At 41.7% G+C, this 25406-nt stretch overlaps 1 protein-coding gene across 7 annotated transcripts in view; it reads left to right on the top strand.

The window, feature by feature from the left end:
- AFF3 (ALF transcription elongation factor 3) overlaps positions 1–25406 on the top strand; it is a 561437-nt gene that overhangs the window by 292072 nt on the left and 243959 nt on the right. The gene's annotated exons all lie outside the window — the stretch shown is intronic.

Genomic DNA, 25406 nt, shown 5'->3' with positions numbered 1-25406 from the left:
CCACATTCCCATCCTCAACCTGCTCCTGCACCCTCCCTGCCACCCAGACCTCTCACCTTCACCCCCTGCCTGCTCCTAAACCATCCCCCTACTCCTGCACAGAACCCTATCTCCTGCCCAGGCCCCATACCTCCGTCCCCCTCTTCCTGAACATTGAACCTCTCTCATTTTTTGCCCTATCCTGGAACCGTGGGGCACCCACAAAATCTACTAGCCTCAGGCCTCCTGGAGAATTAACCCAGCCCTGTAGCAGCTCTGTCTCTTTTATACCAATGGGACTCCAAATCAGATATCTCCACAAGTATGGGTGTGAAGTAGGCATGCAGATATATGTGGCCTGGGGGCCTCCATTTAGAAAACCTTGGCACTTAATAGCTGAGACACTGAAAATAATTTAAGCCCCATTTCCTTTGCAGTATGAAACTAATCCAAGTATGCAAGCCAATATGATTCCCTGATTAAACAAAATACATAAATAATAAAAAACCTGTTAAAATGTATATTTTGTGTTCTCTTTTCTTCATTTTCATTTTTGATCTCTTAGGTCATTAGCAAGTTTACTAATTCTCCAGCTGAAATCATTGAGTCAGGCATGAAGTATTCAGGCTTTCTTAAATGTGAGCAGTTGTATGCATCAGTGAGATCAGCTGTGCACCATCAGTTGATTGAATTAAAAACAAAAGTAAAAGGTAAATTAGGAACTGTCTCCAGAGGAAAAAACCTGTAAAAAAGGCGAGATGTTACCAAACACGCTGTCATTCTGAGTGATTGTTTTAGGCAATGGAGGATGTGTCGATACTTAGAAGAGAGAAAAATATCAATTTCGTAAGAGGTTGGATGTCAGTTCAACGAACTGTAGACTACTGCTTTATAAACGTTAGTGACTGTAAGATTCCACTGGCTTCAATTAAGCTCCTGATCTTGTTGGGCATTTGAAGATTTACAGCATACAAATATGGTAATCAGCAGTATATTTTCAAATACTGGTCTTGCTTTGTAAACCATAGGGAATGTTCAGATAGCGTGAGAGCCTCTTCACTGGTGCTGACCAAGCATATTGGATCGGTTGGATCAATAGATACCTTGGAGTACCGGAGTACATTATTGCAGTCTCACTGCTGAAAAGAAATGATGGGAGGTGGTTTGGGAGGAGGGTAAAGCTACAAATATGAAAATGCTCTTCCTGTTCCAGTAAATAAAAAAACTCCATCTGACTTCAGTAAGATCAGGATTGCCCGGTAGGGAGCTGCAGGATCTAGACAAAGGGAGGCAACTTTGGAAAGGGGGAGTTAGAGGAGGAAAATCAGGAAAAGTTACAATATGAAAATTTTACTTGCCAAGTATTTATTTCTTATCCACTGCTCTCCAAGTAATAGAAACCTGACTCACATGAAATACAGTGAAACAACCCCAACATTTTTAAAAAATGCATCAGATGCATAAAATATTCATTTTAATAATAACTCAAAGAATTGTTTAAGATGTTTCATGACAATATTTTATTAATAATACGGTGTATTTTAATTCAATTAAAGCACATATGTTATTCCTAATGAACACTGATTTTGCTATTTTTTCATGTCTGTTCTTTTTATCTGTCCCTCTCAAATAAACAGAAGCACACCAAAAATTATTATAACAGTAGACAACTATTTTCATCTTTATTTTTTATCCTGATGGTCTACACTGGGTGTGGACCTTTCCTTCAATACATCTTTTTAAGGAACCATGCCAATTAATATCAGAAGGAATCATATGGCTAACTTCCCACACATTGCTTTGATAGTTTGCACCTTGGCCATTTGATAAACTTCTAAAAATGATGAAAAGGCCCTAAACCAATAAAGCTGCAGTCTGAAAATTACATGTGAGCTGTATAATTCTAGCCTATTAATAATGCGATCCTTACTGCTCTGTCATCCAATTTCCTTGCACAGAAGGCTAAATGATGCACAAGCTTCTGGTACCAGTTTTCAAATATTATGGTCCAGCAAGATGACTGTTGAAAATTGAACCAGTAGCATCATCACATTAATGCATATTAATATGGTTCGTTTTTTAAATAATTGTAGTGTTCAAACTAATATCTGCTCCATATATATTTATTTTAACTGGGCATTTGTACCACATTCACCACTGTTATATCTGAGCTCCTCTATGGTTCACTTGTGATAATTGATAGGGGTCATGATTTGTCCTTTGGATCCCACAGACACATATACAAATGTAGGAGACTACACAATAGATTCCCATCAAACAAATCACACTTAACTCACCTTTTCTACCACATGACACGTTTCTGTTAATATTATTGTTTCAGAAGATCTTGCATTTTTTACAGTACATGTCAATGTGCAATATTTTGTATGGTATTTTAATCCTCGGGCTTAATATGTCTCTGTGCTATTGCAAAATTCATTTAACAAAGACGACAAGGAGTCCTGTATCTGACGAAGTGGGTCTTTGCCCACGAAAGCTTATGCTCCTACACTTCAGTTAGTCTATAAGGTGCCACAGGACTACTCGTCACTTTTGGAGATTCAGACTAACACCTATTTAACAAAGAGAAATTCGAAATGTATTCTGTGAAATGGGAGAGAAGGTCTAAAAGCCCTTATGGGATTTTTTAAGTAACATTAGATTTTATTCTTAAATGTTTCAATACTGCGATACTTAGGCACTTTCTGTTGCATTGTCCATTAATGCAGTCTGGCATTAACATTTGCTCTGGAGATACAGTATGTGTCATGACCAGGATATGGCCAGTCAGACCATGAGTTAGGAGTGAGGCCGAGTCAGACACTGGGAGGTCAGAGTCCAGGATAGGTCCAAGAGCTAAGCGAGAGTCACAGATCAGGAAGCAGGTAGGTCAGAAGCCAGAATTCAGGGTCTCTCATGAGCATGGTCTGGAACAGAAGCAGGCAGTCTATGTTGTTGCTCAGACAGTTCCTATTCATGGCTTCCTGGTTTACATACAAATAATGGCCAATCAGGGAGTTGTCTGAGGCTGCCCCACCTGTCCTGCTAGGCAGTACTTCCTGTTGAAGCCAGACTCACAGGGTCCTACTCTAAGCCTCTTGTGGTGATGTAGTGGCATCAAAGGCCTAGAACTCCCACAGTCTTGGTCCTAGCCCTGCAAGTTCTTGCAATCTGTTTAAAACTTAATGGAGGTTGTGCAACATTAGAAAGCAAATGTCACACAATGAGGTGTAGATGGTGTGACGTAATAATCAAAGGGCAGAGCTGGAGTCATTGTCAGGAGACAAGCCACTGGCCAGAATGAGGAGATCAGAAGTAAGGCAGGAATGCTGGTCAGCATGCAGCCCTGGGGCAACTGAAAGCATGGTACGCCTTGAGCAGCTACTGTGCTGCTGTTCCTGTTAGACTTAAATTGGGATCTGTTGGCCCTTCTGTCAAAATTGTTAGAAAAGAACAGGTTACTCAGAGGTGGATGGGGTAGAAGGGAACCTTTATTGCAGATACTTGTTCTGTCTCAGACCTGCTCTCCCCAGCCTTGGGATATGACAGAGCAACAAATTAACCACAGGTACACCTTTTAATCTTAGTTAGTATGTAAATACACTTGTCAATTACATCACTCTTTAAACCCTCATGTAGTAATGTGAGCCATAACCGCATGATGAATATAATTATACCTGCCCCTGTTTACAGCTTTTTATTTGATATAAGCAGTTCTCACATCACAAAACTCCTTATATCAGCAACTTACAAGGAGGAAAGGATATGTGATCCTGAATGTATACTTCAGAGCGAATAGGAACAAATAAGGGGTAAGGAAGATAGCATGGTTAACACATAGACCATTCATTAAAAGTTACATCCTGGGTATAGCTGTAGCTTATCTATCCTAAGCAGGCAGTAAAGGAGGAATCAAAGTAAGTCTATAATTCCATAGAAGCAATGTCTGCCTGAGCCACACCCCATAACCATGGTTGCAACTACCAAAACCCCTTATTTAACCCCTATGCTCCCCCACACAGTATAATCATTTAGTGCAAGTTCATTGGGTCCCACCAAGCTCGTTGAGTAGTTAAATGTCTGTGCCTGGAGCCAGCTATCAAGATAAGTAAGTTTCTGATATCAAGATATGTATGTTTTAGCTAAGAGCTTTAGACAGTTATTGGGCTGGACAGATGATTGCAATTAGAAGTGCAGTGAGCTGTCATGAATTTTGGGTTCTCAAACTAGTGGAAATTCAGAGCGTTTCTGAGTCGGCCAGTTCAATCGCGGAGTCTAGAGATTAGTTACTAGTGAAGGTTTTGTAACAACCTCCTAAAAACGACTTGCAAGGTAACTTTGTCTCTCAGGGTATCAGGTGGAGTTCGGGGTTCTTTGTGGGGCACAAATACCTGATATGTGAGGAACTGGCAGAAAAAAAGAAGCAAGCCAGCAAGGAGGAGCTAGTGAACCCTCTCTAATGTCTACCTGATTGTTTAAATTGCTATGGTGGGGTAATTGTGAATGCCCTAGTCCTGACAGACAAAATAAATGAGAACCAAGAATGAGAGTTTAGGTGCCTCTGATACAAAAAATAAAATACTAATTTCTCCCTGTCTTTAGAATATATTACAAACCTAGGCAAGATGCACACATCATTTCCTTTCTGGGAGGAGAAAAGTGATTTTGGGTTATTAATCAGGCCGGTGTGAGGGGTAGTCTTCCAACTTGCCCCCAAGTTACCCCAGCTTCCCTCCTCCATGCTCCAAGCTGCTGGAGCCTCCCTTCCTGGGGAAAGGCAGGAGAAACACACTGCCTGAGCCTCCCTCCTCATGTCCTGGCTGGACAAGGGTTTAGGTTTAGTTTTAGCTTACAGTGAAAACTCCCAGGCCTTGCCTCACCAATCTCACCCCGCCTCCCCCAGTATTTTCATGGGTGGAGGCAATCTATGACATAGAAAATATCCACGTGGCATGTATCTTTCTAAGACTGAAGATGTCCAATAGGAACTTTCATGATTCAGAGTGGGCACCATCCTTCCCTATGTATGTTTACACTGCCGAGAACAATAGGATGCAGTGTTTCTGGATCTAGGTGCGCTACTGCACCCCTGGGCTTGAAGTAGTGATAATAAACCAAATACATAGTTTCCTTCATCAGCAATCCTTCTATCAAATAGTTTCCAACACCCCGATGGGACCCTAATCCTCACCAAGACCTCTAGACATTACCACAGCAGTGGTGGTGGTGGTAATAAGAATACTTCTTGATGGGTTTCGAGGATGTGTTTTTGTCACCAGACTCAGTTTATTTTTTTTAATATACCTGATTTACATGAATATTGACTACAGATGAAGTAAACTAAAAAGAAAAGGACTGGCAGGCCAACTTCAACTAAAAAAATGTAATATCGTGTAGGAATTTGTAAGGCCGTCTCTTTATCTTTGGGAAGGGGACGCTGTGCAGCATAGCTGCCATAACTTGGTGGGATAACAAAATGGGCTTCTTGCAGGAAAAAGTTCATACCAGCTGTATCAGTTTTCCACAGACTTTATTCATGAATATTATTGAATTATTTACTCATTGATACTGAGCAAATATCAAACAAATTCAAGACATTATTAATTTTCATAGCATGCTATGAGTGCATATGTGATGGTTCATTATGTCCCCAAGAATTCATCTCAGACCAGAGTAAGCAAGAAAGTATCGGATTAAAAAAAACCCCATAATCCCCAGTCCAACCTTCATTGACTTCAACCATGGATGTTGAATTAATTGAGTCCTAGAAAAGAAAATTATATGTATTAAATTAAATAAAAAATGTTCATTTATGCATGTGAAATTTGTTTCGAATAGGAATGCCTCCCCTTACAAGCCCAATCAGTATTAATAAACAATAGTTTAGAATGGACATGAATAATGTTTCTCAGACAGTTTGTTAGTAAGAATGGAATCATCAGAAGTAAGTACAGGTTGGACCTCCCTGCTCCGGCACCCTCTGGGCCTGACTAGTCCCCAAGGAGGGAGTTCGCTGGACCAAGGGAGGTTGGCCCCTCTGCTGTCAGACTCTGGGCTCTCTCGGGAATTGTCAGCAAATTACTTCACTCCCCTGCTCTGGGGCCACCGAGCTCCCAGCTCCTCAGTCAGCCCTGGGGCTGCTGGGGCATCATGGCCAGCCATGGGGCCTCTAGCACTCTGCAGCCTCCTGGCTGCCCTGGGGCATCATGACTCCACTGCCCAGAGCAGAGGCTTTCTGGTCCAGCAACATGCATGGTCTTGCCAGACCGGAGAGTCCCAGAGCAGAGAGGTTCAACTTGTATAACTTTTATTATAGTCAGCGGGAGCCAGGTATGTATGTATCAACAGCAGAATAAAATGATAAATATAGCTGCTGCTGCTGCTAGTCCCCCCACCCCCGTTCTCGCATATGCTCCAAGTCTGGAAGCTGAAAGGTCTAACAGCTCTATAATATAAAAAAGACAAGATTCCGAAGAGAAATTTTTACAGGAAATTGGACAAGAACTTAATTTTATTTTTACAAGCATTGTAAACTTCCCCTGGGCAGTATAACTTAAGCATTAATATGATCCAACTCATAACCTTCTGTAAAAGTTGCTTGTGTGATTTAAATATGGTAATCTAATCTTATTTGGGGTTTTCACAGATTTCTTCTTGTTTCCTTTTCTTTCTCTTTTAATTCCAGGGAGCTGTAGTTTTCTAAAACTGAAATTCTCTTGATGGTGTTTTAGCTCCTTTGTATCAGCCTGACAATGCACAAAACCTAGAAAAGAGCCTGAACTGGCCAGCTGGTTGGAGGAATTCACAGTAGATGCAAGAGACAGAGTATCTTGTTTCTGTGCCACTGCCTGTGCCGGCCCTATCATGAGGCATAGGAATAAGAACATAAGAACGGCCGTACTGGGTCAGACCAAAGATCCATCTAGCCCAGTAGCCTGTCTGCCAACAGTGGCCAGCACCAGGTGCCCCAGAGAGGGTACACAGAAGACAATGATCAAGCGATTTGTCTCCTGCCATCCCTCTCCAGCCTCTGACAAACAGAGGTCAGGGACACCATTTCCATCCTCTGGCTAATAGCCTTTTATGGACCTAACCTCCATGAAATTATCTAGCTTCTCTTTAAACTCTGTTATAGTCCTAGCCTTCACAGCCTCCTCTGGCAAGGAGTTCCACAGGTTGACTACACGCTGTGTGAAGAAAAACTTTCTTTTATTAGTTTTAAACCTGCTACCCATTAACCTCATTTGGTGTCCTCTAGTCCTTCTGTTATGGGAACTAATAAATAACTTTTCTTTATCCACCCTCTCCACACTACTCATGATTTTATTTACCTCTGTCATATGCCCCCTTAGTCTCCTCTTTTCTAAACTGAAAAGTCCCAGTCGCTTTTACCTCTCCTCATATGGGACCCATTCCAAACCCCTAATCATTTTAGTTGCCCTTTTCTGAACCCTTTCCAAGGCCAAAATATCAAAGGCCAGAATGTGGCATGCTGTCAGGGTAGAGCTGGCTAGTGTATACTGTGCTTTAGCGATCCCGAGCTAGCACATGGTGCTTTGGGCCTTTTGCTAGCTGGTCTAGATTAAAGTAGGTGTAAGGTTGTTCAAATCTATATAGACTTATAAATTTGGCCAGAGAATAGTCTACTTTCTCTGCTTCACTGGCTAGAAACTGACAGAGCCATGTCAATTGCAGTGCTGGAAGATGCAATACAAACTCTAAATACACAGCTGGTCCCGGATGCTTGGGATGCTGAAAGCTTGTTGATCTGTCTGTCAGTTGCCTGTGGTGGCCTTTATTTTGCACTGACCTGAGAGCTCAGTGATTATTTAAAGTCAGAATAATTTATAACACATCCAGAATTACTAGCCAAGGATAGCAGATAACTTACAAAGTTTGACCTTCCATTTACCAGTCTGTTTAACATGATTGTCTCCCAACTTCTCTCCCCCCAAAAATCCAGTTACTAAAATTGTGTATAAGCATATCTCATCCTAAGGATTAGTTATTCTGGAAAATTTGGTAAAAGTCATAGTTTATAAGCCATATCAATTTTAAATATGCAAAAAATAAATAAAATAAGACAGTGAAATTCCTAAATAATAACTTCATTTAAAAAGTGTTAAGATTGCAAATGTGTTTTAATAAAACCCAGCTAACTCCAGCCAAAATTTCTTTATAGAAATTGCATAACTTACATTGCACTTCAAACCTGAATTCTGCCCTTGCAGTTTTCAAAAATATATTCAAAGGTCTAACTCTAGGGGGCAAAGTTAGGGTTGGGTGAGCAATGTAAGTCAATATAAGTGATCATGAGTGATGCAAGTCGTGCTGCTTTTGCCCTGGTCTACACTAGTGAGTTATTTCAAAATAACTCCCCTTATTTTGAAATAACAAGCAGAGCATCCACACTACCAAGCCCGTTATTTCAAAATAAGGGGCTGGTTATTTCAAAATAACAATTCCTGCTTTCCACAAGGAATAATGCTTATTTCAAAGTAGTTATTTCAAAATAGTGCTAGTGTGGCTGCTCCACTGCTGCTATTTCGAAATAATTATTCCCCAGAGTCATTCATAGTAATTACTCCCCAGTGCTTCCTGGGGCTCTAAATTGAGGTAGCACACCCACATCAAGGAAGCCTGCCTTGGACTAATTTTGAGGCTTCCCCATGGTGTGGATATGCTATTTTGAAATAGTTATTTCAGGCGTTGTTTTGAAATCAATTATTTTGAAATAATTTACTAGTGTAGACATCCCCATTATATCTTCATAGTCCGGAGCTATTCCATCCTCTGCCAGTGGACTGCTACTCTTATAGTGCCAGCCCTTCTCTGAATACAGACTGGCACATTTACTCATACTAAATTGTTTGTTTCTGTATTATGCACAAATTGCCACAGAATAATAAATTACTCATCCATCCCCTACCAGACTCATTTTATTAAGACTAAAGATAAGTTCTTACCAAGACTGCATTTGGCAAAAGACTAGTGCAGTGGCCCACAGTCTGATCTGCCTGTAATCAGTGGTCTGTGGGTTGCTTCTTAGCATTCCACAGGATGACATTTTTGTTCAGTCACATTTTGGGTGATTTTATACACGTAGAGAACTAATATTGACTGAAGACCAGGACTCTAACAGGTTAAAAAAAGAGCTATATAGATTCATGGAGGGTAAGTTCATCAATGGCTATTAGCCAGGATGGGTAGGCATGGTGTCCCTAGCCTCTGTCAGAGGTTGGGAATGAGTGACAGAAGAGGGATTGCTTGATGTTCTGCCCCTCTGGGGCATCTGGCATTGGCCACTGTTGGCAAACAGAATATTGGGCTGGATGGACCTTGGGTTTGACCTGATATGGCCATTCTTATGTAATTTATATTGCCGTAAAACTAAGATGTCAGAAGGTTTAGGAAGTATGCAGGGGCTTTTTTTTTCTCCAGAGCTGTGAGGTTCCTTTAGTTTGGAATTATGATTGCAAATCTTCAATATCACTCAGACTACTTAAGGGTACAGCTACTGAAGCATATTTAAAAAAGGTCAGACCTTTTGTATCTGCCACTTACATTCTGATTATCCTCCTAGAGGCAGAACTCCTCGTTTTGATATACAGTGAATAAAAGACACAGGTTGAAAGAATCAAGATAATGAATTTGCAGGATAATTTTACTAATTATCTTGTTTCTTATCACAGAACCAAGGCACTGCAAGTCAATCCTACTGCAGTTATTAATATGCAATGCCTAAAGCTGTTCTTGTAACATTTATTACACGTTTACCTAACTAGCTCCACACTAGACTGATTGATTTCTATTGTATTTATAACTCTGAAAAATCACTGAAAAGGTTCCTTGTTTTTGCTCTAATTTGCACTATGTTAAATTATGTACTCAGAGACAGGAAAGATTGTAATAATCTCTTTTGAACACTGTAAATGTTAAGTAATGAAATACAAGTAATGAATGGGTGTGTTTCTGTCTGTCGTGGGGGTTATTAAAGAGACATTATCAAGGAAAAATGAGCTGATTTCTAATTTGTTATGGGGGAGCGGAGAAAGAGCAAGCACGCACTCTAGGAAATCAGGCACTAATAAAAGCAGCATGAGATTATGTCTGATTCCTAGCTATACCTATCAGGAATATGTGGGAGAAAGTACAGACAGTCCCTTCTGTATCTTCTAGAAAAAAGGCAGAGGAAGGAGACAGGTGAGGAGTGATGTAAAGGGGTGTGTCCCATGCAGATGACGAAGTGCTTAAAGAGGCCTCAGAAGCCAGTTAATTACCAGATTGTACCTGGAGGGGTGTAAAGTCTCGATGATCAACCAGGATAGAGAATAGCTAGGCCTTCATAAAGGTACAATGGGTAATTGGAGGGGGTGGAGAGCAGAGCCATGAGGGAAGTTGTTTAAATCTGCCTTGGCCAAACAAACATAAATGCAGTGTCAGGTAGAAAGAAAGCATGCGTGCTACTACACATTTGGAGGTCCTTTTTTGTTCTATAGAATCTTACAGATCTTTGGCAGTAACCTTGACTATTGCAGTATCTGCTAATTTGCCAGCATTATCAGGGAGCATTTTTGTTACTAGGTCAGATGCTCAGTGACAGTACCAGTGAAGTTTCTGATGTTGCTTGTTCTTCATCATTACAACCATATCTGAGCATTAAATGTAATGAAATGAGTTAGGCGATGCCCACCCTAGCACTTCTATTAGTAAAACTTGTGTTGATCAGGAGTGTGAAAAAAACACACCCTCGATTGACAGATGTTTTATCCACAAAAAGTGCTGGTGTGGACAGTGCTTTGTCAGTGGAAGATGCTCCTGACAAAGCTACCATCTCTCATTGGGTGTGGTTTTATTTTGTCAGCAGAAGAGCTCTCTCATGCTGACAAAGAACAGCCATGTTGCATTCCTTGTAGCGACACCACTGTAGCAGCACAGTTGTGCCACTGTACGGTGCTCAGTGTATACAGGCAGTCCCTGGGTTACGTACAAGATAGGGACTATAGGTTTGTTCTTAAGTTGAATTTGTATGTAAGTCGGAACTGGCTCCAGATTCAGCCACTGCTGCTGAAACTGACCAGGGGCTGACTACAGGAATCTAGAGGCAGAATTGCTCTGCCCCCAGCTTTCTGGAATCAGCCACTGATCAGTTTCAACAGCGGCTGAATCTCGAGCCTGGGACAGAACAGCTGGGCTGCCAGGTAGGTCCCTGCAGGACCAACCCGGCAGCACCCCAGCTGCTCTACCCCAGGGTCCACAACAAAAGCATGGTCTTCTGGGGGGGGGGGGGGCGCACTAGCTGCACCCCCCCTCCAGCAGACCAGGGACACGGGGAGCAAAGCCGCAGCAGCGGCGGAGTCCCGCGCCTCCCCGGCTTTGCCAGAGCAAAGCCTCAGAGGCGCGGGACCCCTCCGCCTCCCCGGCTTTGCTCCAGGTGTCCCTGGTCTGCTGGAGATGGTCTCCAGCAGACATGGGGCACCCGGAGCAGCTTTTTTCGCCCCGGAGGTCGAGGTGGCGGGACTGCTGCGCTCTGGGCGGTCCCGCTGCCTGCGAGCTCCGGGGCGAGAAAGGCCTGTTCGTAAGTGCGGATCCGACATAAGTCGGATCCGCATAACTCGGGGACTGCCTGTACATAAAGCCTTACTCAGGTCAAGTGCTGAGAATGTTCTGCAAGCCAGGGGGACTTACATTGGTTTTCAAGTGTGATCACCATATTTGCATAAACTGTTCCTCATTTTCAAGTGATGCACACTGCATCACACAACAAAACAAACCCCTAGGTACTCAGATGCACACAGTCACCCTTCTTCATGGAATGCAGCTTTTACTGCCCGCTGCATAGCCAACCAACTCTGATAGCCAGTATGTGAGGGATGGTGGAGCAATGGCCAATACCCATCCCTCCTCCCTTCTTTTGGGGCTCTATGCACATTTAGGAGATCAGTGACAGAGCTCTTCTGGAAGCAGAAACTGCAGTTCCCCTGACCCACATATAGGCCAAGCAAGGTGCGGGGAACAGCACTTTACTGCCTGTCCCTCTCATATCACACCTGCAAAAGGACCAGGTGCAATCTGATTCCTTCAATTTATTTCTGTGAATTTCACATTAGATGTTGTAGCTACTCTTACCCCGTCCCCACTCCATATTTATTTAACAAAACATTTAACTCCTGGGCCTAAGTTACTGGACATTTACCATTTAATGAACTCCATTATATTGTGTATGCATTTTCCTTTAAAATAGCATTGCAGACTCTTCCTGGAAGTGGCTATAATATCTAAGTTTTTGATAACTAAACTCATTTGGTGTTTTATTTTCTTCGCTCAGATTATTTCCCTGAACACTACATAAAAATACACCATAATGAAAAACAATAATAGGAAGGAACTTGGCTTAATCAGAGTCACTTAACACTCTTGTATGCTTGTGAAGTGTTTTTATAACCCAGAAACAAGGTCAGCGGCGTGAAAGTAGATCTTTAAGTTAGCTGAAAATACTTGTAATATTAAAAGAAAAATCAAAGCTTGTTTTCTGCCATGCAAGTTGCAAGTAAGGACTCTGGAGTACCACAGTAGTGTACTTTAATAAGGTATCACCTCAAAGCACTGTTGCAGACAACCAGAGGACACAGAATAATCCAGACCAGGGAAGATCTGCGGAGAAAAATTGAAAGGCAACAGGTTCTTTCCAGATAACTGCATAAAAACCTAGAGTGCTCTGAAAAATAAGCATTTATCATGCTGTTTTTTCTTTTAGTTTACATTTTATGGGATTTTTTTCTTCTAAAAGCCCTTCAAAAACATTAAAAGCAGAAATAAAGTGCTCTTTGGAGGTTTTAGTTTTGTTGATGTACAAAATTGGGAGCCTACTGTGGTATAAATAAAAGCTTGTACGTAAATTCCTAGAATACTAAAAGCTGCTGACTAGGAGATTAAGATGGTCTGAAGTCACTGACTCAGATCATCAACAGTGTGCCGTTAGCTGAAATGATTAATCACTTTGGTACAAAAGAAAAGGAAAGGAAATTTGTTAAAAAATAAGCAGGGGGCACAGTGCTAACTCCTGGGGCAAGATGATTGGCTGTTTAATAATGTATGACAAAGTGTGTGCCAGATCAAAAGCAAATCACATGCAGCTGGCAGAAGATGAAATGGCATTAGGCAAAATATTTGTCTCGATATGAAGACTATTTAGGAAGTTACTGTACTGAAGGCTATTAGACCATTTTTAAATGATATTTTGGTTATAAAAGCCCCATATAAAAAACACAGTATTTTTAATGCCCATATTGAGTTTATCATAGTCAGGTTTTAAATGCAAAAGCGGCGAGGAGTCCTTTGGTACCTTATAGACTAACCGAAGTGTTGGAGCATAAGCTTTCGTGGGCAAAGACCCACTTCGTCAGATCTGACGAAGTGAGTCTTTGCCCACGAAAGCTTATGCTCCAACACTTCGGTTAGTCTATAAGGTGCCACAGGACTCCTCACCACTTTTGCAGATTCAGACTAACATGGCTACTCCTCTGATACTCGACAGCATGCAAGATTTTAAATGATCATTTATACTTTGCAAACTGCTTCAGTAATGAGAACTATGGCATAAGCGTGTGTATATATTGTTATTAATCTGGTATGATATCATTGATTTTAACTCTTACTGTACCTCTGATTGAAGAGAGAAGTTTTGGGATGCATACATGTAGCACCTTTATCCTTCACTTTCCCCCCTTTTCCCCATTTGCATCGATGGCACACACAGTTTAAAATGTAGGTGAGGGAAAGGTCTTGGTTGAGTTTTCTCTATTTATTATGGCATTGGATAGGCTTGGATTAGTGACGGTGATATATAAGGGCCAGAGAAAGGAGCTTTCACTTAAAGATTCCTTCTTATTGAAATGTCACTTTCTAAAGTTCAGTATGTAATAATCTACAGTTTAAGCACACAAGAAGTTTCTGCTGGATTTGGGTTTAGGATGGCAGTTCTAGGATTCTGTGCTGCTGTGGGTGGTTTGGACAGAAGAGGGGCAGTGAACACTCTACTTGGAAAGGCACCTTTTGACTCCTTCTCCACTGAGCCCCAAACCAATCCCCTGCTTGTCACATGCTGCATGCCAGGTCCAGACTGCCCACAGCAAAAACTCAGCTGGCACTTCTTACCACATTTAAACTTTAAGCACCACCAAATAGAGGCTTGTGGGACTAAAACTAGAATTCCTCTGCTTCCACATGGAGCTTCTGAGTGCCAAAGGAGAGGCTCCATCCTACCATCCCCTCTGACACATCTCTCAGTCTGCACATAAACAAAAGGTTCTGTGAAAAGAATGCAAAGTCAAACACTCAAAAACTAAGAAGTGCCAGAATTACATGTCTCTGTGCAACCTTAATTTAGCCCCTTTGGGTGTATTCTTTATACTACAGGCTTTAATTAAAAGAACACATGCTATTTTTCCATAAGAGTACCTCATCCTATGCAGAGGATGGATGCTGCTCAGTTAATGAGCCACTATTCAATATTGTTTTCTCCTATTGGTCAATGTGTAGCCCTATGCCTTATTCACGGCACACTATTCAAATCCTACTCTGATAAAAGACTTTTGTAATTTCCTTGTGGGTTTTTTTTCCTGTAGGAATGATATTATCACGATGTTACCAATGGGAATCTGAGGCACACAGCGGTGAATGTCAAAAATGTACATTAACTGTGGGGGTAAACACCATGGACCTGTTTTTTCAGAGAATTTACCCTTATTTAGCTCTTTGCATGTTCACAGCATAGCTCCCAATTAATTCAGTTGAAGCTGTGAGCTCTCTGCAAATTAGACCCCAAGATCTCAATCTAGCACCCAGGAAATGAGGACTACACATTTGGTGACCACACATGAAGTGGTTGGTTTAAGTAACTGGCCCAGCATGTCACAGGGACTCTGTGGCAGAGGTAAGAATAGAATCCAGTTCTATTGAGCATCATTTAATTCCCTTAACTATGAGACCTTCCTTTCTCTGCCAGCAATCTCCTGTCTGTTCACAACAGCTCTTCCAGATTCTAAAACAATGAAGCAGGGGTACTACAGACAACAGACCCCTTTACTATACAACCCTGATTAATCCATCCCTACAGCAGGTCCATTCTGTGTACTGAATGAGGAATGTGGAGTAATAGTATGTGATCATGTAACTAAAGGCTGGGTCCTATTGCATACGCACAAGCAGGTTGTGTTAAGGTTCCACAGGCAACCTTCATGCTGGTATTTCCTAACTCCTGAGTGCTTGATCTTGCCACACTTACATTCCTGTAATATAGTTTTTGTGTGTAATTTCATAGATTTTTGAAAAAAGAACACTCAAAGAAAAAAAAAGAAGCAGAAATTCCATGATGTGGACTTCTGCATGGTTAATTAACAGGTTTAGAACCTTTAGCTCCTGAGTACAGACCTCTCCCATGTGATCTAATTAAGTAACTGACAGCAATTGTAGTTTTCTATCATCTGCAGTTCACCACCCACTACACGTGGATGACACAAACAATTTGCCAGTGGGTTTTGCAGATAGTTGTTGAACACAGAGGAATGTTGAGGGTCTGGAATCTTTGGTTCCGTTCCATTTTTTGGAGGGTTGTATCCTTTAAAATAACAGACATTTCTATTTCTGTTCCCTCCATCCTGTTCCAGTCTTGTCTTTTCCCCACACTCATCCATGTCCCTTCCGTCAGTCCTCACCATAGTCACTGTGCCATCATCATCTAGCCAATTGCAGTGCTTCACTCAAAGTACAGTCCAAATTCCAGTCATCCCTCCACCCAGTCCCATATCCCAGTCTCTCACTCTTCCTAGTCTTTTACTGCAGGGTTCTTGCCTCAGTCTCCTTGAACAGCCAATCTCAGTCAGCCCCTTCTCTGCTTCTGATATCAGTCTTCCCACTGCCTGTCCTTTTCTCTCTTACTCTAGCTTCATATTCAGTAACCCAAAGCTACTTGTCCCAATCTATTCCTTCCACCCCACCTCTGCCAGTCCAATTCTTGTCCCTTCTACATTCTAGTCAGGTTGCTTCCTCCTCCATGCTGCCAACTGCACTCATTTGGTGAAGTTAGACTGGAGGGAAGGAGTCAAAATCAGGATTATAAATGGAAGATTGCTAGAGGGATATACTAACAATAAGTGGATATAAGAGTGTGTACATTTGGAAAAAAAGAGAGAGCTGCACTTACCGTTCGTGCAGATTACTACTTATGTATATTTTTGTAATTACCAGCAATATTTAGTTTGTGTTGTCACTCACTAAGAAAAGGCATAGCTACTGAAATAAGTGAGCACTTAAGGAAAACCCAGACCTTTTATATCTGCCACTTATTTCCTGATTATGTTTCTGGAGGTCAGGCCCTTCATTTTGACACTTAATGAATAAAATGCCCACGTTGCAGGAAATGGGATAATGAATTGTGAAAAGACATAATCAGCAATGACTAAATAATTAAGGGAATTGAAATGTAGAGTCACTTGGGAATGTATTAATAATAACACAATTTTTCCATATGCTAAAGAATTCTGTCTGTTTTTAGAAAATCAGTCTCACACATGCTCTATGGCAAAAAAAAATTAATGTAGACTAATAGGAACTGTAATTAGATGTTCTGCTTTCAAACAGCTGAATAAAAGATGAAATCATATAGAAAGTATATTTAGATACAAGCCAGAAAGTAAACTGATTATTATTCATAGTGCTGTTAATAGGAGCTGTAATTTATGCATCTAGTGGGAATTATGTTAGGCAATTAGGAAAGGGAGTCACACTTGACTTCCCTTTATGCATTTCCATATTTATATATTTTTCTATATCATGCCAATGTCTCCATCTCTCTGGTTACCTTTAATCCAAATAACTGTCTAAAATAATATCCTGACAAGGAAAATGGCTCTTAGAGCTCAAAAGCTATCCTTTGCCTAGATTAAATAAAATTTCACATGCTTTTGTTTGATCTCATCAGCCGATCACATCAACTTCAGCTAATCAGAACTAGTACATGACTTTTTAACTTCTGTTAGAGCGTCACCTTCAAATGCTTGTCATGGAAGTGCTGGACTACCACAGCTGTGGTTTTGTGCCCAGGACAAACCTCCTTTAAATTCTACCCTTAGTCTAGCTACCCAGCATCAGAATCAGTAGTCTAGTGTTGATAGCATGTCGCTAACAAACTAAGAGAGAGGCAAGATAGTTGAGCTAATCTCTTTCATTGGACCAATTTCTTCTAGTGGATGAGCCAAACTCTGGAGCTTCCCAGAGATCTTCTTCAAGGGTATGTCTACACTACCACCCTAGCTCGAACTAGGGTGGTAATGTAGGCAGCCGGAGTTGCAAATGAAGTCCGGGATTTGAATTTCCCGGGCTTCATTTGCATCTCGCCGGGCGCCGCCATTTTTAAATGTCCGCTAGTGCGGACTCCGTGCCGCGCGGCTACATGCGGCACGGACTAGGTAGTAACGGTAGTTACTAGGGAGTAATGGTAGTTCGGACTATGAAGCCTAGTCCGAACTACCTAGTCCGTGCCGCATGTAGCCGCGCGGCACGGAGTCCGCACTAGCGGACATTTAAAAATGGGGGCGCCCGGCTTTATGCAAATGAAGCCTGGGAAATTTAAATCCCAGGCTTCATTTGCAACTCCGGTTGCCTACATTACCACCCTAGTTCGAACTAGGGTGGTAGTGTAGACATACCCCAAGTCATGTCTGCACTAAATACAGATGTGACAGAGAGTGAAGCATAAGGGGTTCTCATGCAGGGTAGGAGAAAAATGAAATGGGCAATTAAGAGTTAGCAGGCAGTAGGAAGTGTTACAAAAATGATTGTCTTAAGGCATAAAACCACTGTCCTTATTCATGGTTTTTAGTGTCCAGCGGAGCTATGAATTTAAATTCTCAGGGCCATCTTTTGAAAGTTTATGCAGGTTTTCTTTTGTGGATGAGGACTGAGGGGCCAGATATAAAGTGATCACTTTGTGAAAAGTATCCAGCCAGGGGTGTTTATGTCTTTGATCATTTTTCTGTGTGAGTTCATTTGGGAGTGTAGCTATTGTTTAGCTTTATCCACAGAGTAGTTGTTGGGCTATTTGATGTACTATATAAGGTACATCATATAATGTGACAGGCATGTGTAGAACCCATAGATCTGGACAGGTGTGTTTTATGTGTGCGTGTGTTTTGATTCTCATAGCAGTAGAGATATGGCAGCATGTTTTTCATCTGTTATTCTGGAAGGGTCTGGAGCAGCTTTGAGGCGGTGTGTCCTGCTCTGTGAGGTGCTCGCTTCTGGTTATGAGTTTAGCAAGGTGGAGGATTGTTTGAAAGACAAAAAGGGGGCTCAGGAAAGACTTTTATTAGTATGTGGTTGTAATTGTTTGATGATAGCCTGGAAGGGTTTTGGTGGTGGTGGTAGTGGGGTAAGTGACAAATAGTGGTGTGTGAAAGGTTTTAATGTATTACTTACCTATCAATGGGATCTCAGTCTCACTCAGTCACATTATTTCCTTTATAAATGATTTAACGCTCACTAGAAGGGTAATTTCCATTTGTGTAATAATAATAATACCTTGTGTTTTCATTCAGAAATTTGGGACTGTATTAATAATTAATTAATTAACCTTCACCGTGCTGCAGAAAGGTAGGTAAAAATAATTATATCTGTTTTACCAGATGGCCAAAGTGAAGCATATATAGTTAAGTGATTTGCGGAAAGAATAAAAACAATTCAGTAGCAGAACAAGGATTAGAGTTTAAGAACTAAAATCAGCCCTGGATTAAGCAGGTGCAATTTCCATTGCCTGCAGTGGGCACTGCACACACTTGCTCCAGGCCTGAATAAATAATTTTTATGTGGTCTAAATCCCCTAATCTAGACATAAATCCCTCCTGTTTTATATGCATAATGCTGCATTTTAGACTGTTCTGTACTCATAGTCTCCATTAATCCTCACCTATTTATTTCCTGCAGCACCAAGCTGGACGTCCCAAACCTGTAGCAGGTGTTAAAATTCTTAAGCTCCTGAGCCTTCCTTTCTAACTTGGTTGCCATGCCTTCCTGTCATGAGTCGTTGCTTCTGCTAGTCCAGAATTTCAGATTGTTTGATTTGAATATGAGGGGTGGGGGATTTGGAATCCCACGCTATCATCCAGGTCTTAACAACACCATTTTCTGTGTGGTACTCTACACTGAACTCCGGAAAAATACTTAAGGTCTATTTCTACCAGAACTGTCCTAGAAATTAGGTGTCTGATTTCTTGGCCCCTACCCAACACTATCTCCTAGCTACAGGTCTTATTTTTTTTGGCTGCTGATCATCTTTTGTAATTGGGCTGGCAAAAATTTCCATTGCCTTTCTCTCTTCACCCAAGCTCTAACTGACAGCTGCTCCTGCCCCGCTCCATTACCACAGATGGCTATACCAACATCTAGCAGTTGTTCTATCCCTCATCTAGTTTACTTCCGCCTGTCATGTTAGTGACATCCCCAGCCACAACAGAAGTTGCTCCCCAGAGCCACATTTGTGACTTCCTTACATTAATACTCACAGTGGCCCTTATATAACAATCTCACACTGCCTCTTACCACTGCCTCTTTATAGCTTGCTGTGATATCCCTCTCATCTGCCTCGTAGTAACTGGAAAGCTTGTTGTGCTCTTGCAGCTATACAGAATGTTTATTGCAAACTGTAGAAGGACATGTAAAAGGTGTAAATGTATATTTACATGCATTTTATTCCTTTTCGTCACAGTTGGTGGTTACTTTTAACTTCCCCTATTAAACAAATCTTTTTGTTGTTGATTCCCCTCCCTGAGGCGTTCCACTCATCTGGTTAGATACATTTATTCTAAGAAGTGGTGTTGTATCTTGGAATGGACTCTCTGAGCTTAACGCGGGAAAATTCCCATTGTTGTGCTGCTGAAACATTGATATATATGAGTTTGTGCATCTGTCTGTCTGTTTGTGAGTCTGTCTGTCCATCTATGAGTCTTCCCCTCAGCAGTAAGAGATAGGACCACCAAATTTGGTATGCAGCTTCCTTTTCTCCTAACTTAAAGCAAGATCAGGGTTTGGTGGCTCCAGGAAAACAGGATGTGCTTGGAATCCAGTTGTTTTCAGTGACATGGAAAGGGAAAGGTTTGAGAGCAGGGACAGTTATGCTCTGCAATGACCACTAGGGGCAGAGAGCATGGGGGACAGTTATACTACAGTGTGTCCACAGCAGGGAGGCTACACCAGCAAGAGAGTGGTCGGTTGGGGTTTGGGCTCTCCATATTGCCAGCCACCAGCCACAGGTAAGTGGCCCCCCGTTCCAAGCCCTTCCCACCCAGCGCTCCGATGCAGCATCAGATGTAGGGGGAGCCCTACTGGTCAGTGGCCCTGCCTCCTCAGCCTCCCTCCCCGCCTGGGGAGCATCACCAGGGTTGGGCTGCACAGCCCCAGACCCCTGTAGGAGCATCACAGGTGCCGGGCAGCACAGCCCCTCCCCCAGGAGGAGCTGGAGGGGGCAGACAGCTGCCACTGTGGGTGGCCCTAGTGAGCCCCAAAGACCTGCCAACCATCTCTCCTGAGCCCCCTAGCCTGAGCCTTCCATCTCCTCCCCTGAATACTTCACTCCCACCCACTGCCCTGGCACCCTCAATCTCTGCCCTTACTCCTGCACCCGCACACACACACACACACACACACTGCCAGCTACCTGCCCTGAAGGACCCAGGCAATACAGGGTAAGTCTTCTAGTCATTACATAAATGCAGTGTTTTACTGCATTAACAAAAACACATGATTGTTTAACAGAGTCCATTACAGAAGATGGAGGCTTTAATGATCTCTATGGATTTTTAGTTTGTAAGAGGACATTATGAAGCTGTCTTGGTAGGGTGCTGTTTTTATATGTGAAAGAAGTTGCCAGCATTGTACAGCATTTTTATATCTTGTTGCCTAGCAACATATCATAGTGCCCTTATTGCAAAAGTGTCTGCTTTCTCATTAAAAATCTTCATGTTGTTCCTTAATTCTGCTAACTTAGCCTTGTTATTGATCTTATGCTGCTTCTTCCTATGGACTGAGGTTCCATCCATTAGCTTCTTAAGAAATATAGCAGGTCTTAACTGATTTGGTTTCACAACTAGGAGACATGTATTAGTGCTAATCTTTGGTTTCCCTGTTCATCGCCATTTGTTTTCAATCAGGAAAACTTTGTATTCAGAATCAGAAAGGTCATTGATGTGGTGATATATTTAATAGATGGATCACAAAAGTTAAAAAAAACCCAACAATGATTACATTGGACTTTCTGCAAAAGACTTAACATTTCCACGGCATTTTTTCCCTTTAAAATAATATGCAGCTTCTGCTTCAGTTCAGTATTGCTGCACACCCTTATTATTGTATCATTGTAAAAGGGCACTTTATACTTTGGATTTGCTAAGGTTACGCAAGATGTTGAGGTCTGGGAAAACTTACTCCTTCCAAAGTATGACTTTTTTCCCCTTTGTGAAAAACAGATGTATTTAAAAGTGCACTTTGTAAAAACAAGTGGCAGCATTTATAAGCATCTGCACCATAACAAAACACTGTCTACAGGAGGAACATTTATTCATGTCAGCACAATTCCTGGTTAACTCCTTGAGTAAAAGCTCGGTCTTCCTGCACTCCACGTGCTATCTAGACACATGCTGTGATTCAAGCACGTGTCCTACAGATGCTTCTTCAGACTCACATGGAACAAGATCACATGGACTGCATGAAAGAACAGTCAAGCTTTGGAATTGCCATGCTCAGGAAACAAGGAGCTTCCTGCATCCTTCATATACAGTAAATGATACTTATTATACTCACCCTTAACCCTTTACTTACTAGCTTATTTTAATTGTATTCATTAATCAGACTTTAATACATTGGTGATGGTCAGTAGAGATACTGTAAAGTTGAGGTGAGCAGTATTATTATAATACCTGTTCTTAATTAAACTATTTTGGATTAAACTTGATATGTTTAAACCACTTAAAATAAATTCTGCTCTCCCTACACATACATACACAGCTTCTTTTAAGCAATAGATGTGCATTTCTGAGAGCTGAATCTGTGTATCAGAGGACAGAATTTGGCACATAATGTCAGAGCAGTCATTTTTTTCAAAGTTGTGTGTGTGAAGAGACAGAGACTTAATGGTAATCCAGTCAGCTGTTTTTAAGCTGCAAAACAAATTATAAGACTGGGTTATGTTCTAAAACTTTAGAGAGTGCTAATTGTTTAAAAGAAACATTGTAAGTAATTAATGTAAGATGTGGACTAATTAGTTTTGTCATCAAAAAGAAGTGAAAATTGTGAAGACCAAAATATTTAACTTCGCAATTACCTACTGCACATACATGAAACTTTTTCCAATAATTTTCACAACTTTTAAAAACAAGTAATTACATGCTCTAATTATGTAATTATGCATACTAATTATGTCATTAAATCTAATTATAGTGATTATGTAATTATACAATAATTGATACATAACTGACATGCAAAAACCTGCATATGTATTATTTCACAAACAGAACAGGTTCCATATTAGCCATTTGAGACTATTAAAACCATGTGGCTTTATTGGCGGGCCTGAGGAAGGGATTTGGGCCAGTCGCTCATTTTCTAAATCTCTTTGTTTCTCGCGATTGGTGCTGAAAAAATTTCTTTTTCTCATAAGTGTGTGCAGCTGCCTCCCACTAATTTCAACAGAAGCCATATGTGAGCATCCAGTGATGGAATTTAGCCCTAAGAGCAAAAGAAAACATGGGCCTCCAGTATATATTGACACAAGAGACTTGGACTAGATAAATATTTGTCACTCAATAATCACAAAATGCTGCAACCTGATTTAATTAATTTCTTCATATTGGTATGGCTGTAGTATCAATATAAGTGTTCGAAAACAGAGAGCCTGCTTGAAGACTGTGGAAAAATATATATTGACTTTAGTAGGAGCAGGAGCCTGTCCCATGGAAGGGTTATGGCTACTTCCTCTGTACACCTCATATATATATATATATATATTATTTAATTTTAAAAGATGCCTGTCTTTTTGTCAATTACATGTACACACAGATCTTCTTGAGCAGGCACAACTCATAGGATTGCCAGGTGTCCGGTATTTTCACCTTCTGTCCAGTAAAAAAAATCTGAAAATACTGGACCTAAAATGTCTGGTATTTTCTGATTTTTTTCCCCTGCCAGGAGGCAAAAATACCAGACACCTGGCAACCCTACCACACTCAGCAACTGGGCCCAGCTCCCAGGCGCCCCTGACCCAGCCCCTGGGCCCCTCTTGGACCTTCCCCCCCCAACCTCTCCGAATCCCCACTCCTCCCCACTTACCTGGTTCCGCAGGGGAGATCTCTTCCCGCACAGAGTAAGAAAACAAGATGACCACCGGCAAAAAAAGAAAAACCTCAAAGGCCTTAAAGGTGCCACGCTGGGTTTTTTTGTATTTTTTGGTTTTTTTGTTTTTTGGGGTTTTTTTTTTTTTGCTTAATAACTTTCAGGGTCCTTTTTTTTCCCCTCAACAACTTTGGTTCCCCCCCCCATATTTTTTTCTCCACAGTGTTTTTTTGAGGGGGAGGGGAATGTTTGGTATTTTTGGTTAAACCATCTGGCAACCCTAGGCACAGGCCTATCAGGACTCCACATGGGGTTGCCAGGTATCCTGTTTTGGACCAGAAAGTGATGTTGAAAAGGGGATCTGGCAGTATTCAGCCAGGTGTACTGTTGACCAGACACTAACTGAAAAACTTAAAAAATAACAAATAGTTCTGCAGCACCTTAGAGACTAACAAAACATGTAGATGGAATCATAGTTTTCGTTGGCACAACCCACTTCTTCAGATGAATGGAGTTAAGGGTAAGGTTGCCAGATACTTTCCCCAAAAATACCGAACATGGCAAGGAATGTCCCAAGTGGCTTTCCATCCGAGACAAACAGAAAATAGCATGTTCGGTATTGTCTGGTTGTTTTTTTTTTAACCAAAAAGAGGCTGCAGATACTGGCCTGTCTGGGCCAATACTGGACACCTGGCAACCCTAGGATGTGGTCCAGGGCCTCAAAGTGGGGGCAGGCCTCTGGGTCGGCCCCTGGCTGGCAGGCCCAGGAGTAGGCAAAAATACCAGCTACACAGCCCTTAATTCTAACGACTTAATTCGAACTAGGGGTTAGTCCTCGTAGAATGAGGTTTACCTAGTTCGAATTAAGCACTCCGCTAGTTCGAATTAAGTTCGAACTAGCGGTTTGTATGTGTAGCGCATATTAAAGTTAATTTGAACTAACGGCTGTTAGTTCGAATTAACTTTGTAGTGTAGACATACCCTGAGAAAGAGAGGGAATTGAGGGTGGGAGGATTGTCAATTAGAGTGTCCAGGCTAAATAAAGCTGATGGAGTGGGTACTAAATGATCTTAAGTACCCTGTGCTTGGTTTTTTATGTCATTAGGATGTGGAATATAGTGGGCCATATATGCAAGGTCTTTGTTCAGACCTCTGTTGCATCAAACTTGTAAATGAAATTAAGTTCTGAAGATTTTTAGTTTGTGAGAGGACACTATGAAGTTGTCTTGGTAGATTACGGTTTTTATTTGTGAAAGAAGTGACTGTCCTCCTCCCTCCACCCAATGTGTTATATAATTCCTATAAGTATTTGCTGATCCCACCACAGAGGTGGCTGAATTTCAGTGATGTTTTATCCTTTGTATGGAAAACACCCCGGGAACAAAGATGTAAATAATTATAAAATGTTATTACTAATATTTGATGTGTATCTATGCAAAAGAATGAAACTTCCACTACTGTGTTATCTCTTTCTCTGGGTACGTCTACACTACAGCGCTAGTTCGAACTAACTTAGTTCGAATTAGTTAATTCGAACTAAGCTAGTTCGAACTAACGCATCTAGAACTAAAAACTAGTTCGAACTAGCGTTTTGCTAGTTCGAACTAGTAAGTCCACATTGAGTGGACTCTGGACAGGGCTTAAGGATGGCCGGAAGCAGTGCCGGCAGGGCATAAAAGGAGGACTTAGAGCATGGAGATGCTGTCTCAGGCTAGCCGAGGGCTGCGCTTAAAGGGTCCCGACCCCCACCCCGGACACACAGTTCTAAGGGGTGCCCCGCTTGCAAAGAAGTTCTGGCTTGGAGTGCCCTGAGTGCCCACACTGGGCACATCACACCACTCGGCCATCAGCCCGGCTGCACTTGCCGCAGGCTGCCATCTGGGGAGAGGGAGTAATTGGGGGGCTGCAGGAGAGCTTCCACCCCCAGAAGCCCGCAGAGCCAGCCCAGTCCTCCCCATCGGGGGCTCGTACCCCATTCCTCCCTCACCTCCTTCCACTTACCCTTCCCTAGCCCCCCTTCTTATTGATGTACAAAATAAAGATAACGT

The sequence above is a fragment of the Pelodiscus sinensis genome, chromosome 1, assembly GCF_049634645.1.
Source record: "Pelodiscus sinensis isolate JC-2024 chromosome 1, ASM4963464v1, whole genome shotgun sequence".
In the NCBI taxonomy this organism is placed as follows: domain Eukaryota; kingdom Metazoa; phylum Chordata; order Testudines; family Trionychidae; genus Pelodiscus; species Pelodiscus sinensis.
This window is presented reverse-complemented; position numbering and strand designations above follow the sequence as displayed.